At 37.3% G+C, this 16,430-nt stretch overlaps 1 long non-coding RNA gene across 1 annotated transcript in view; it reads left to right on the top strand.

Moving 5' to 3' along the window:
• The window catches only part of LOC123002157 (uncharacterized), a 289,432-nt gene that overhangs the window by 182,378 nt on the left and 90,624 nt on the right, over nt 1-16,430 (top strand). The window contains exon 5 of the long non-coding RNA XR_006411740.3: nt 13,197-13,337. This is a non-coding gene — a long non-coding RNA (uncharacterized LOC123002157). The remainder of the gene's footprint in view (nt 1-13,196; nt 13,338-16,430) is intronic.

Here is a 16,430-nt window from a genome sequence, read left to right as displayed (position 1 = left end):
TAGAGGTGCAAAACCAGAGCTCATGGTCCCCACAGTACGCCTCACCCTTGGTGAATATCCATCAGTCCAAGTGATTGCATCAAGTTATAGAAGAGTAGAGGTGCAAAACCAGAGCTCACGGTCCCCACAGTACGCCTCACCCTTGGTGAATATCCATCAGTTCAAGTGACTGCATCAAGTTATGGAAGAGTAGAGGTGCAAAACCAGAGCTCATGGTCCCCACAGTACGCCTCACCCTTGGTGAATATCCATCGGCTCACACTGGACACTGTTATTCAACAAGTAATCAGTATATTTATTTTACTTGAATTCAGTGTATATTTTTTTTAAAGATTTTATTTATTTATTCGACAGAGATAGAGACAGCCAGCGAGAGAGGGAACACAAGCAGGGAGAGTGGGAGAGGAAGAAGCAGGCTCATAGCAGAGGAGCCTGATGTGGGGCTCCATCCCGGATCGCTGGGATCACTCCCTGAGCTGAAGGCAGACGCTTAACCGCTGTGCCACCCAGGCACCCCTTTTCCGTAATAGTGATCAGCATCCGAGATATTATTTTTTTGTTTATTATTCTATTTTTTTTAAGATTTTACTTATTTATTTGACAGAGAGAGAGACAGCCAGCGAGAGAGGGAACACAAGCAGGGGGAGTGGGAGAGGAAGAAGCAGGCTCCCAGCGGAGGAGCCTGATGTGGGGCTCGATCCCATAACGCCGGGATCACGCCCTGAGCCGAAGGCAGACGCTTAACCGCTGTGCCACCCAGGCGCCCTGAATTCAGTGTATATTTAATCATTATATCCAATGATTATTGAATTGCTACTACCCCTATCCAAAAAAAAAGTTCAGATTAAGAGAAAAAAGGTTTAAAAAAAAAAGCTTTATACTGAGATTTTTAATAAATCAAACAGAAAATTTTTAAAAATCTAAGCACCTTAGTAGAAAACAGTATCAAATATAATGTAAAATGTCAGGTGACATTCATACTAAAAAACATGCTTAAATCATTAATACAGTGTTAAATCACTATTAATCTGACTACCTAGTAATTGAAGACATTATTTCTCATAGCACTGAAATTTCTCATTGGGTTCATTTGAAGATCTGACAAAACCTGAGTTTTCTCTCCTTCGAATTAGCAATTAGAAACTATCAAAGGTATTGGGTTAATAAAACATTATTTATTTTTAAAATATTCAATTATAAATCGGAGTACATGTATAAGAACAATGTTTCTGAAGGGTTTGCAGCTGGGACTAATTTACTTCTTCAAAGATCCCCTGAGATCTGAGCAACGGACTAAACCCTCGTGAACTACCTCTGAATGCTATAGTTATATTGAACGTTCTCTCAAAGTACGAATTCATAGAGAAAACAAAAGTCCCAGAACACACAGTCAGTGAATTTGTTAACTCTAAAGACTGGACTTGAATTTTGTCAGTCTTCCCAAAGTTAGAGAAATGTAGAAACTCTGATGTTAAAGCAGGTTATGGGAACATAGTAAAAGTCTTTAAACAAAATGAAGTACTTAAAAACAAAACTCCGAAGTTGTTAATTTAGATTGACCAACACCCTAAGTGAAGAATTTAGCAAAAATATATGCCTTATAGGATGTGGTTTGTCTTTAGGTTAAGCAAGGTTAAGGGGAAGCCAAGCAATTGGCTGGTTTCAAAACTGGTAACTTCTGTTGAGTCTTAGTGTGGCAGAGATCCAAAGCATGGAAGCAAGGGCATGGGTCCACGCCAAGAGCCATATTCTGTGGAAAGCTGGCTTGTTGTAAGCTGATCTTCTAAACCCTCAGCTCATGGTAGTTTCCCCTTCTTCTTGGTATTTTTTTTTTCTTCTATAGTACCATCTTAGAAGGATGGTATACCAACTATATTAAAAAGAAATTTTAGAAAATTTAGAATAAGATGTTGCCACATCTTATTTTATCACATATTATTGCATGTTATTCTATATATGATACAATAATCTGTAGCAATGAAAAAATAATTGTAAAAGAAAGATTCCCTCGTTTTTAGATGTTTAACAGCGCATAATTTGTTTTACTGGTTCAGGCACTGGCATAATAAATATACAGAAAAAATATTTTTCTTCTATTACATTTTTCTTCTTAGGATTATTAGTATAAATATCACCTTTGGGGCTCTTTGTGTTTTTCCCCCCAAAAGGAATACGCCAAAATTAAAAACTACTGGAAGTACCAGCCAACATCTGTCATTAATTGAGCACATAATAATGTGCTGACCACTGTGCACGGAGCTGCAGATGTAACACTAGCAATTTAGATGAGTTTCTTGCTCTTACAAATGCTCTTACAAATGCTCTTACAAATGCTCTTACATTCTAGTATTGGAGATAAACCATAAACTATAAATTAAAATGTGCTTATCATTGTTCCAGGTAACCAAAAAGCCTATGAAGGCAATTAAACAAACCAGCGGAATAAAGTATGTTTCAAAAAGGGTAAGAATAGGAAATTTAGTTGGGAAAGCCATGGAGGGCCTTTCTGAGTGAGATGTGAATAATGGGAAGGAGACAGAAAGTCCCAGAGAGGGAGAGAGAGAAGAGCAAGAACCAGATCTTATGAGAGAGACAGATTTCTCTTGTTCAATGAGTAGAAAAGCCAGTGGGAGTGAACTTGGTTAGTAAACTCACTCCTTTTGTTCTAACTTTAACATAGAACATGGAGGGCATTGTCAGTCATGTAAAAGTCATTAACAGGATTTAAACAAGGAACACACAGGATCATAATTTGCATTTTATAAATCTCACTCTGGCTGTCGTGTGGGCAGTGGGTATTTTCAGGTAAGAAAAGAACAGCCCAGATTGAAGCCATCACAGTATTTGTGTGAGAGGGAATGGTGACTTGAACTAGGGTGTGGAGAGATAAGGAAAGTGGATGGATCAGGATTGTACTTTGCAGATAAATTGAGGTGGATCTGGTGATAAACTTGAATTGATGTGTGAAAGAGAAAATGCGAAAGTTAACAGAAATCAGCCTGGTTACTCCCAAGAACTCAAAAGATACATCACTCATTGGTAAGAAATTTTCTTTGAATTAAAAAAAAAAGAAAAAAAACCCAAAGGAAAATGAACACTTCATCTTGCTAACTGCTCCTAATAGTCTTCATATGCCAGGCTCATTAAAAAAAAAAAAAAAAAAGACCAGAGGCACCAGGCATGTGTTTTTAAGAATCATCTACTGCCTCCAGGCAAAAAATAAAGAAAAACTTTTATTGTTTTACTGTATGGTGTAAAACAACATCGAAACCTGCCTAAATCCTCTTCTGGTACCGTGAACACCTGTTGAAGACCTATTGGTTATAATTCAGATTTGGCCGAGCTGATGGAGCAGTGCCACTCAATCCCTCTTCTGTACTCCGTCCCCAATTTGAAATGTTGTCACTCATTTAGAAAGATAAGAATTTGGAACATCTGTTAGGCTCCCTCAGAAAAAGATACACTTAACACTGCGTGTGTGTATGTATGTGCACATGTGCATTTATGTAACATAAGTATATGTACATATATCACGTGAACTTTTTCAGCTGTACTTGCTATTTGCAGTTCACTGTATCATTTGGAGATGAAGAGTTAGAGGATGGGTGGATGAGAATTTACTGTTAAACATTCTCAGGGAAAATCCATTAAAATGGGCTTGTTTAATTTTGTCCAGTTTTCTTATCTAGTGGCCTTTGTCCCCCCAGTAACTACTGCCCATTATATCAGGTCCCAAGGAAGAAATGCAAGAAGCAAGATCCAGAAAATACATACATTCTTTATTAGTGTAGTGTACTTTGTTTACAAAACTGAGTTTAATCTGTTGGCTAAGTTGGTTATTTGGTATATAAAGGGGCTGCTTCTGTGGCTGTAGGTAGATCTATCTACTATACGTAAAATAGTCTTGATAGTTTTCTCTTAAGCCTGTACTCTGATCTTGGACCTTTAACTCTAGTTGCCTGTCCATACCAAAGAAATTGCTCCAGTTCTCCTGTACTGCTGTAACTGATATCATCATGAAAGCAGGAACCATTAGAGACATTCTGGGTCTCTCTCTCTCTCTGTTTCAGAAGAAAAGAAATAATAGGAATTATTGAAGTTATATTATTCCATTAATATCAGTGTTAGAGCAGTGTGTAGGCTAATGGGAACTTAGATTTAAAAAAAAATCTCTTGATAAGAAAAGAGGCCAGATCTTTATAATCCATCAGAAATCAATAATTGAAATTACCCACTTATAAATATGTTATCCTCAAAGTACTGTCCTTTTATTTAGAAAGATCATCTCCTTATTCAAAAAGTGTCATGCTGCTTCATTGCCCCCCACCCCCTTTCCTCAGAAGGTACAATAACATGATGCTTATGTTGATGTTCAAATCACTTATTCCGTTTTTATGGAATGCTCTGATGTTCCAGATAAATCTCATTATACTGTAGATCAAAGAGGACAATGCCTTCCGCCAAAGAAGTACTGTATATCAATTAGCATTTCATCTGTGAAGAGGTATATATTTTTCTTCCTTCAGTAAGTCCTATCAGTGCCTACCGTGTGCCCAGAATATGGGATAGGACTAAGTGGGCGTGTTTCCAGTGACAGGAAAATAGACCTAAGAAAGGTACAATGTGCTGAGAACAAAAGGTGTTAAAGTTCTATCATTACCATAAAAATTCTTTGTATCATTAATAATACTAATACTAATAACTATTATTAAACAGCTATTTTATTGCATAATTTCTTCCCCTTGAAAATATATCATAGACTAAGGTAAAATGTTAAAATGGTTAAGCAAATTATAGAGGGAGCTATTCTGTTTCTTCCATAAATGAGGCTGGAAATGTCAGTTTAGAAGTTTAGATTCCAGGGGCGCCTGGGTGGCACAGCGGTTAAGCGTCTGCCTTCAGCTCAGGGCGTGATCCCAGCGTTGTGGGATCAAGCCCCACATCAGGCTCCTCCAATGGGAGCCTGCTTCTTCCTCTCCCACTCCCCCTGCTTGTGCTCCCTCTCTCGCTGGCTGTCTCTATCTCTATCGAATAAATAAATAAAAAATCTTTAAAAAAAAAAAAAAAGAAGTTTAGATTCCAGTTTAGAAAAGGAACAGAGCTGCTCTGGGTGACTTGAGGTTGTCTACAGAGGATGGCGGCAGGATGCTTCCTGCAGTGCATGGCCATTTCCCCTCTGTAGGAAGATTCTGACTGTGTTTGCTTGTAGGGACTGTAAGCACAATCTACAAAGCTGAATTTCACCCCCAGACCCTTGGAGTTGGCTTAAGCATCCCACCATTTTTGAGTTCTAATGGAAATTTCCTTCTTGTGCTTTCATGATCAGCATCAATTTTCAAATCATGATGATGAATCTTACTTTAGTTCTCCTGTTGCCTGGGGGACATAATTCCCTTGGGAGAGCAGATGAATATTTAAATTAAAATTTACCATTGCCCGTGTTCTCCCATTCTGTCTCAGAAAAGCGCTACAATGCTTCCCCCAAAACTACCATCTGATACTCAAAGGAGTATCCCATGGTACATTCCCCCCCTTCTTTTCTTGGATAAATTATATCTTTGAATTCTATTTGAAAACCCCTACTGCATTCATGTAAAGTGTTTTGTTTTCTAACATGTATCTGAAAAGGATTTTAGGATTTTAGGATTCCTTCTTGAAGAGGCAGAGGGTGGAGGTGATATCTTTCTGTGTTCATCTTTTAGAGTTATCTATTGACAGAAAACAAATTACCCTAACAGTAGTTTAAAAATAATAAATATTTATTGTCTCGCATTTTCTGTGGGTCAGAAATTCCAGGGTAGATCTGTTGGGTGATTCTGGTTCAGGTTCTGCCGTCATGTTGCAGTCAGTCCTTAGCTTGGTCTGCCATCATCTGAAAGCCTGACTGAGACTACATTACACAGTCCAAAAGGCCCTCTCCCAGGGCTGTTGGCAGGGGGGCTCAGTTCTTTGCCAGGTGGACCTCTCCTTAAGGCTGCTTGAGGACCCTTATGGCATGGCAGCTGGGTTCCCCCAGAGTGAGTGATCTAAGAGAAAAGGAAAAGGCAGTGTCTTTTATGATCTAGTCTCAAAAGTCTCACACAATTACCTCCACCATTTTCTGTTCATTAGAAGCAAGTTATTAAGCATAGTTCTTGTTCAAGGTGAGGGGAATCAGGCTCCACCTTTAGAAGGGAGGAGTGTTAAATAATTTGTGGACTTACTTAAAACCACTAAATGATAGAAAGAACTGGCTCTCCCTTAGAACTGGTTTGTGTAACATTCTCGTAGCCTGAAAGAGTTCCTTCCCTCCCTGAGTATTCAAAATAGAGCATTTACACACCATGACAGAAAATGTAAATGCATGACTTAGAAATGTATGAAACTAGTAGAAGCAGTGCACAAGATTCTGTACAGAAATAAGGGTGAGTACACAACAGTTTATTGTGTACTGTCTCAAGCACCAAGAAGACGTAGTTCAAAAGGCACTTAACTTACTGTCAAAGGCAGAAGTTTAAATATGTGCAGCATCTTTCTTAGTTGGGAGACCTTAGGCAAGTTACATAATCACTGGGCATGTCAGTTGCTTCATTTACTTAAATGAATTCTCACAATAACTCTGTGAGGTGTGTAATATTAACCCCATTTTATAGAAGACGAAATTGAAGCTCAGCATCATTGCAACTAGAAAGTGGCAGAGTCAGTATTACAAGGCAAGTTTTGTCGATTAATCTCAAAACTTCTTTGCTTTCTCCTGTACTTTCTGGGGAAGAGAGAAAATTTTATAAATTACCCAAAGATGAAGCATGTATGAAACTGTTCAGTATTTTATTTTTAATGAAGTTAGCATCATACAAAAAACAAAGTCTCATAAGTACAAGTTATTTCTGTTGAGAAACAATAAATATGTGCTTATATTAATCCACAGATTTTTTAAAATTGGCAGTTTCTAAAGGTGTTCTTTAACTTAAAACTTTGAGTTAGGGGGCGCCTGGGTGGCTCAGTCGTTAAGCATCTGCCTTCGGCTCAGGGCCTGATCCCGGCATTCTGGGATCGAGCCCCACATCAGGCTCCTCCGCTGGGAGCCTTGCTTCTTCCTCTCCCACTCCCCCTGTCTGTGTTCCCTCTTTCGCTGGCTGTCTCTCTCTTTGTTAAATGAATAAATAAAATCTTTAAAAAAAAAAAAAAAAACTTTGAGTTAGGGTAAGCAACCAAAAAATATACTGCACTACAGTTATCTAACCCCGTGTCTTGCCTTGCTTTATAATTTCTTATCCAAGGCTGAAGCAGTATTGAGGGTTGTGATACACAGCTTAGTTCTAGTGACACACCGCAAGCAAGTGTCAGATCCATTGTGTTTTTGGATAGTATAGACCTGTCTTCTTTCTTCAAAACCCCCAGATTCATCTGGTATCTTCATTGTGCCATAAATAGAAAAAGAGATATAAGCAGGTTACCTTTATATACAGTTACCCCTATAAATATTCACTATACTTCTCTCGACCAAGTATTAAATATGTTAGTTAAATAGCCTTAAATGAAACTGTTCAACTCAAGAGATACTCTTAAAGCTTAGATGCATGTTTGATAATGCAAAATCATGTGTTCTGCTTTGAAGATGGCACATTTACCTGAAAAGTTGAATTTATTGAATATTTAAGTAATTAAATTTTCTTAAACCCTTATGCATCCAGTTTGGAAGTCCTAGTTACAGAATCAGATGCTATCATTGAAAGGGGCATTGGCCAAATAAAGCATAAAGATAGTTGTCATTCCTGTGAATGCTGGTCTGTTTCCTTCAGGCTGCTACTAGCTTATATTGGAGTTTAACAAGTTACAGAACTATCGAGTATTTAATATGACTGTAGTTTATTACATGACAACATATTGAGGCTGAAAAAGTGATCCATTTCAAAGTTCTCCCTCAATATGTAAGAAGGAGGTTGTACACCGGGCAAGTATGAATCACAAAGTAATAAATGTCCTAGAAGATTTTAACAAATGTAAATTGCTATATAAATATTAAATAAATTACACAATATTTTTAGGCTCTGAAACATCGAATCAATTTGCAAAGGACTAAATGTCAAACTAAATAATGCATGTTTATACATATTTCTTCTATGGACCATTATTACAACTTTAGCAACACTGTTTGCTTTAAAATTTTTATATCTAGCACATATTCACGTTTGGCATTTACCCCATATGGCCTATTTTCTTTGTTTCAAGCACCAACCTTCATTTCTCCAGGGAACAATTTGAAACTTAAAGCTTCTATAGCAACTGGTCATTTGCCCTGCTTGGAGAAATTGCTGGAAGAAGTTGAGGAATGGAAAGGACCTTACCAGAAAATAAGGGTCCTGGGAAAATAGTATTCCTTAACATTTGTGTATAGAAGGAATTTGGTTGAACTAAAGTTCAAAGACGATAACCTTAGAGATTAAAAATTCATTTATAGGCAATCTATGTCCTGAGGGGGAAATATGGAAGGAGGAAGACGGTCTGGTGAGAAAGGAATTTTAGGCTGATAACAATACGAGGATTATGCTAGTAGAAATAGTTATTTTTGCTATCATCACTGAAATTTTATGTACTTAGATTATGGCAGGTCCTTAACATCAAGTTTGTCATTTTTAATCCTCACTCTCGGTAGAATAAGTTTCTACCTTCATTCTTATAGATGAGAAATTTGTCACTCTGAGCAGTGACACTCAGAACACTGAGGGGAGCACAGAGATCACAGCAGGTGAGTAGCAGTGACTTTACGTAAACCCAGGGTAGTCCTGGACTAAAGACAATGCTGCAGGTGTACCACCCTCTCCTGATGGCACAGCTTGCCTTTCTGAATCATTTTCAGGGTCATCTACTTTGACTTTCTTTCCCTGGTGCCTGCCCCCCCGCCCCCGGAGTACACATGGTTAGCAAGCTGGCAGAGTCGCTGATGGACCTAGCGCAGCTAGTGGTCAGTCAGACACTGGGATTTCTTGCCCTTCCACCGCTTTGACTGAGACGACATGTTGCTTATTCAATGCTGGGATGGAGTGTAATGTTTGTTTGAATGATATCTGAGTAAATCATCAGCATAGGAATAGGTCTCAGCTGTTGTTAAGAATGAATAGACCTCAGAGAGCAGGGGCTTCAGAATGAGAAGGGTCTTGAGAGAACGACTTGTTATCAGGGATATGATTTTCAGTAGGCAAGAGAGGATTCAGATGGGAAGGTACAATGAACATCATGAGGGGGAATTTCTGCAGATTTTCAAAATTGGACGAAGGAAAATCATCAAGGATGCTCATGGAGACGCACTGAAGGACTGAGTGGGATAAATATTGATTCCAGAACATTATTCCAGTGGCCCAAGAAGATTAGTAAAACAAGACAGGTGTGAGCAGGAAACCAAGTCAAGAACTGCTTCATTGTAAAGCCTTAGTCTACAGAGGAAATTTTTTATAAATAGAAATTATTTGAAGAGATAAATAAGGAATAATTGAGAGCAGAGTCAGAGAAATTGACTTGACTCCCAGCTGTCCGTATACTGTCTTTGGTTGACTTGTTACAGAATTGAGCAGAGGGAAGTTCATCCACAGGTGGAGACTAGAAGGGGACTGAATGATTTAGCTTTAGTGGAATAGACATCAGAGAAAGGCAGTTATGCCATTAAACATCTTGATGATAAATGAACTCATTGTCTTATTTTGACATTCAATAATCTGCAGATGCAAGCTGTTTGTCAATAATATATCTGAAATTTACTAACATTGTTTCAATTTTTATTCCTAAATGATAAATGTTTGGATGTTTGAATTAAAAAAACCTACTTAGAAATTTCACATTGTAAAATCCAAAATAAAAAGATTGTTTCTATTACCAGTTTTTGCATGTCAGGTTTTTGTCTTTGCCCCTAAACCCCAATTTTTTAAAAAGATTTTATTTATTTATTTATTTATTTATTTATTTATTTATTTATTTAGAGTGCAAGCAGGGGAGGAGTAAAAGGGAGAGGGAGAGGCAGAGAATCCCAAGCAGACTCCACTCTGAGCAGGGAGCCCCAGGCTGGGGCTCCATTGCATGACCCAGGATCACAATGTGAGCTGAAACTGAGAGTCGGACACTTAACCGACTGAGCCATCCAGGCGCTCCTTTTCTGTTGTTATATCTTTGCCTATTCTATTTTTATCACTAAACAATTACTGTGAGTTAGGAAGGGTTGGCCTATTATCATGTTGGTGAAATGACAATAACTATCTTTGGAGGATTTGTTGAAACAATGTGATGAGAAGTGCCTCATATGAATTACCATATGTAAACCCCACAACAGCCTATCTGGAAGGTTGGCTTTATTAATCCCTGGAGAGACTCAGTAAATTTGTTTATGGTTACAGATAAGAAGTCATATTGAGACACAAACCTAGGCTGACTCAGAAGGCTTTTATTTTTAACTGTTTACTATACTTTAAAATGAGATACATATCCTACCAATGTAAAGTTCCTCATTGCCTTCTATTTCATTATGCAATATTATGGAAAATCTCAAGTTTTCCCTGCGGCGGGAGGGAGGTCAGGATTGATCACTAGACTGGGTCTTGTCCTTCTACCTACTCACAAAGACAATATGAAATTTAGTTAAAACATTCCCATTGTCTCAAAAAAGACATAATCCATGGATTTCAAATTTATTGTAGGGTGGTTTTGTTTTGTTTTGTTTTGCCATTTTGAGTGAAAATGTCTTGTCTTGTTAAAATTTCAATGTTTTTGTTCTTTTTTACTTTTTAAAAACATACCAGAAATGTTTGAAGTTTTGAAAAATTTACTACAAGATAGCTAGCTACAAGGTAGAACAAGGTACTTTATCTAAAAAGGGAAATCTTAGAACTTCAGCCTAGGGGCGCCTGGGTGGCACAGCGGTTAAGCGTCTGCCTTCAGCTCAGGGCGTGATCCCGGCGTCATGGGATCGAGCCCCACATCAGGCTCCTCCGCTATGAGCCTGCTTCTTCCTCTCCCACTCCCCCTGCTTGTGTTCCCTCTCTCGCTTGCTGTCTCTATCTCTGTCAAATAAATAAAATCTTTACAAAAAAAAAAAAGAACTTCAGCCTAAAGGACTTACATAACTCCACAGGAAGAATAAGATAAACCTACTTAAGTAGGTCATATGTGATATAATAATTAACTTTGCTTTTTGAAAAACATTTGTATATGTTATGCTGGTGAGCTGGGCTTGATCTAGACTTGCTTTATTCAATGCTTAATTTAGTAAAAATAAACATCATCCTATGCTTTCATGGGCTATCCACCACCCCACCTCTCATAGCTTTATAATGGCAGTTTCTTTTTCATAGCAAAGCTTGTACAACTATTGGGACATGGTAACTGTACAAGCAGCCCTAGTGAAGCCATATCCTGGGGATCAGTTCTTTGGTACAGAGTCTTCTGGGATTCTCAGAGGGCCTACTTGCCTTGTCTTTTGAGCCCTATTTTATGACTGTTCCTGGAATTAAAAAAAACAAAAATGTTCACTTTCCCTTTATGCCATAATATACTTTAGAGATGAGAGATGCCTTGGTTGCGGTCTACTCTTGTTATTTTACTTAACAAATCAGGATACTGGAGGATGAGATTTGACAATTGAAGCTAGAACTCACATTACTGACTTCCAGGCAGAAATCAAATTCTGTTTCCAAAGTCTTTCTTTCTGAACTTGATAACCAAAGCTCAGAATTATCTTAGGAATTTTTTATCTGTATCTAAATATTAAAGGACACTAATTTTATGATGACCTTTTATCTTAAACAGAAGACATAACTTCAACAAATTTTTAGGCTTTCTGGACTACAAATAGGTTAGATTGATTTTTTAGAATTAAATAGGATTGGGGAAAAGATTTTGGAAGAATGACAAATGGCATTACATTTTTTTCCCCAGCACAGCCTAAGTGTCAGAATTTGTGGAAATATGTAAATATATATTATCCTCTTTTTTTCAAAAACTTTCTCAAAAAGAGAAAGAATATAAGTCAGGTCATCCGGGGTTCTTTTGGGTTTTTCTCTTCTACCCCTCCAAAGATCTACATTTATGTATTAGTTTACTATTAGTGCTATTGATGCTATAACAACTTACCCCAAGTGTAGTGGCATGAAACAATAAAAATTTATTCTTTTATAGCTCTGGAGGCCAGAAGTCTAAAATCAGTCTTAAGGACAGAGACAGTTCTAGTTCCATCTGGAGACTCCAGGGGAGAATCCACTCCTTATCCTTTCTAGTTGCCCATATTTCTTAGTTTTGCCCCTATCCCCCCATATCCAACCTCTTGCTTCCTTCCTTTCATTACATCTCCTACAACTACTCTGATCCCTCCGCCTCTCTCTTACAAGAGACCTTGCAGTTACATTGAGCCTACCCATTGGGTCCATCAGGATAATCTCTCCAGGTCAAGATCCTTAACTTAATTACTGCCAAGCCCCTTTATCATAGAAGGCAATATATTCATAGGTTCTGGGGATTAGGATGTGTTTCTTTGGCAGGGCCTGGGGAGGGAAGCATTATCTAGCCTACCATGATCTGCTGTGAACTTGATACTTAATCTGATTTTAGCTGTGCTTCATGGATTTCACAAGTATTGATGTTGAAAGCTTGTTCATTTTCCAGCTGTAGCCCCTGTTGGCCCATCTAACTACAACACTGCTGTGAATGAGTGATAGGATTTGTTGTGACAGGAATCCTTTTGTAAAAGGTCAGCATTAATCCTGTAAACCAATGTATTATCTCAGTTTATTGTTAACAATCAAAATATGCCCATGAACTGAGACCTAGGAGCCTGTGTGCATTCTCTCATTAGAAGTTGATCTTTTCAGTAGCTTAACTCCTCTACATTTCCCAAATCCATACAAAAATTTATGGTAAGAAAGAGAGGTAGCAAATAAGTAAATGATAGTGATAATTAACCTTAATGAAAATCCTCAGGACAGGCATTAAATTCCATTATCAAAAACCTTGGAATGCCCTGATTTTATTTATGTGCCAATTTCATTCCTACAGAAGCCTTAGTACAGTTCGCCTTTCACTGTTTTCTTTGTTCTTCGTTGACTGTATTCACCTTTATACATATGACAAGTATAGATGGTTGTACTAATTTTTTTTGTGGTTGTTTAAAGCACATATCTTAACACAGAGAACATCTGTTGATTACATATAGAGCTTTTTTTTTTTTTTCTTGGTAGGAAATAATATACTCAGGAGTATGCTCTGTGGGGATTTGTTCCAGACTGCATACATGTCTAAAGCCCAACAGAAGACACTGGGAGAAGAATGTCTTCAGAAATAAGATGAAATCTTGTCCCACACATCCTTCTCGCCCAGAAGTAAGTGCCTCATACTGACAAGTTTGTAAGAATTAGGTAGGAATATGAATCATGAGCGAGAAGATAGGAGATAGAGGGAAAGAAAATGAGAAAGTGAGAGGATGACACAAGATCAGGATTAGACACAGACTCTGTTCTGTACTGGCTCATTGCAATGATGTAAAACGTCCTAAAGTTCATGTTACATGTTTTAAGCACATGTTAACAGTAGAGATCTCTCCCTACCTGAGAACACCGTTGTAGGATGACAAGAAGGTCAAATGTCCTTGAACCCCATCCAACGGGAAAATCTGGTAGTAGAATGCCTTTTGCCTAGAAAAGAGTCATTCAGTTTGAATTATTTTTGAGGCATTAAAAACCAAAGGAGGAACAGAATGCAGAATGAAAAAGCTATTTTATCAAAAAAAAAAGTCATAGTTTTATGTCAAAGTAAGGAATATCAAAATACAGATAATTAAAGTCATTACTGAAGTTATCTTTAAGGGAAGTTTTTCTTATTAAAGAGGTTCACACAGTTGTCAAGTTCAAGAGTCACTGGTCTGTGCAGTCCATCAGAAGGTCAGGGAGAGCTTTGGGGATGGTGAGTGGTCCTACAATCCTTACATACTGGTAGAGTTAAGCTCCATGGCTTCTCTATGTTTTAAAACAGTACAGATTGCTATAGCTGTATAAACCAAGCAATGCCCCCCCGCCCCACGCTCCGCCCATGTGTAACAACCATTGCAACATTGTGTATCGCCCAGTTTAGCTGCGACTTACTTAGTCCATTGTCTTGCTATATTTAGACATGAACTGTGTGAGATGGGTAACTGCTGCAATTCTTCACACAACTCAGGAGGAAAGCTCCTCTGAAGAAACACTTCAGCAACAAAGAAGAGATTTTTGTAAAGTCAGAGTTGACGACCTAATTGTAAACTGACTAACCACTAAGGGGCTTCTAGGAAATTTCTAATTTCCTGCAAGATTGTATTCAACAATTGAAAAGATTAATGCTGTGAGATTTACATGTTAGGCCCTAATATCTGGTGGTACCAAGTTGAGTGTAGCATTGTCCCTACACATGATAAGTTTATATTCGGGTTGGGAGAATAAAAGCTTTAGTAAAGGTGATTTGCTAATTGTGTAATTAACAATTACAAGCCTGTATGCTTGTAATTTTATAAGCATTGTAAACCTCTTCTTATATTGATCCCACATGAGAGAAACTGTCCAATCTATCATATGTCCCAATTTTTGTTCAAAAAAAATAATTTCACCATTTAACCTTAAAATAAATACCACTATTTTTGGGAAATAAAATCAGTACACCTAAATGTCAGTTTCATTTCCCAGCATAAAATTTCTTTAGATTTTATTTTTTTTCAAACCAATGTGATTGACTTTTGAATACTCCCATGGTCCCTGTAGTGCCATTAACACCATCTTTAGTTCCAGATACTAATACAGAGGGAGTTAAAAAAAAGTTAAGCACAGATCATACAGTGGACTTTGGAAAAGAATATGTAATAATCCAAATTATGGATAATTGTCCAAAAATATCTACACTTCATTCTGTCTGTGTTGATTCAGCTTCAAAGCCTGGAAAGAAACCAAGTTTTGGCCCAGTCTAAATAAAGTTTTGCGAGACTTTTACCAGTTTAGAAAGCCAAACTTCCACATTTGTTTTTCTTGGGTCATGTATAAATGCTTTCAAATTTTGTTATTACTCATTACTAATGAGCTAATTTTTCATTAGCATAGCTCCCCTTTCTTAATCTAACACTTATTCAGATATTATCCTTCTCAGTTTTGTTTTTCAATGTCAGTTACTAGCACACCATGTAATTAAATAGATCCTAGTTTATTATTTTTAATAGGTTCACTTGTACAGCCTTTTAACTCCTGGGTTCTTGACTACTTCTAGGGAATTTTGCAGAAAGTTAAAAGTTTGACCATTATAGTCATTTTTAAGCCTTGACACAAAGAGACTATTTTGGAAATGGCTTGAGATTTTACTGAGATTTTGGCAGAAGGTGATTAATGAGATCATATGACTTCAATAGTTTTTTTTCCTAAATTATGAGACCGTTTCTTCCCCATCAAAGCTCTTTTACCTTAAATTCAACTTGATCATAGATAAAATCATATTACTTGTTTCCCCCACCCGTTCTCTCTCTCTCTCTCTTTGGTAGGAACATAATGAGTATATTTAGATGTGTTGTTTTCCACATTTGGGGAGTAGTTATAGAGTTTGTAACCAGTTGCCTTTAAAACAGTTTCTTGATAAAGAATTTTGAAAACATGAATTTCTTGATGTGAGATTTTTCAGTCACACCCAACTTTCACTTGAATTGCTATGATACGTGAGTGTTACAGAAATAATTCAGTTTTCCAGCTGATATCATGAAAGTCATTTAAGCTCCTAAAGAAATCAAAACACTCTGTAGATTAAAAATATGACTTAAGTTTAAAATATTCAAAATTATTTCAAAAATTTATTCCCTGTTTTCAGGGTCTGGTATATAATAGTATCCAATAAACAATTGTTTTATGAATGAGTATACATGGAAGAATCATTGAATACAAAAGCTAAAGATATTAATATTAAATACCAATGAAACTCAGACAGTGAATGCATAAAGCAGCTCTCTGTCTTTTGTATGCATATTCCCATGTGTCTGCTTAAAATAAACCTGTACCCATTTGATGGTGATTTCTTTCTATGCATGCAAAGTGGGAGGGTGTTAAGTTTTAAGACAGATTACTAGTATTACTTGCTCTACTTCATTGAAAATATAATCATAAGTGATTCAGTCGCCATCCCTCCAAATTCCTAGCTCTGATTCCTTTGAATACTTGGTGGAGTGGGGCTATAAGACACTACACCTGGAGAAAGGATAGAGTAGTGAATGGTACTCATAACATGAAAGAGGCAGTCTCTCTCTGACTTTTCCAGAATATCTGTCTATTTTTAAAAAATTTCCAGATACTAGAGATAAAGATAACAGAAGGGGGAAAAAAGGTGATACCCAAGAAAGAGGCTGGAAGGAGGTAGGCAGGGAAAGAAGATTCTGGGAGATTGGCCTTGATTAAAGGTTTTACCAGTTAAAGAGG

Source organism: Ursus arctos, unplaced genomic scaffold, assembly GCF_023065955.2.
Source record: "Ursus arctos isolate Adak ecotype North America unplaced genomic scaffold, UrsArc2.0 scaffold_25, whole genome shotgun sequence".
Taxonomy (NCBI): domain Eukaryota; kingdom Metazoa; phylum Chordata; class Mammalia; order Carnivora; family Ursidae; genus Ursus; species Ursus arctos.
Note: the sequence above shows the minus strand (reverse complement) of the source record. Positions and strands in the feature narration are given on the sequence as shown.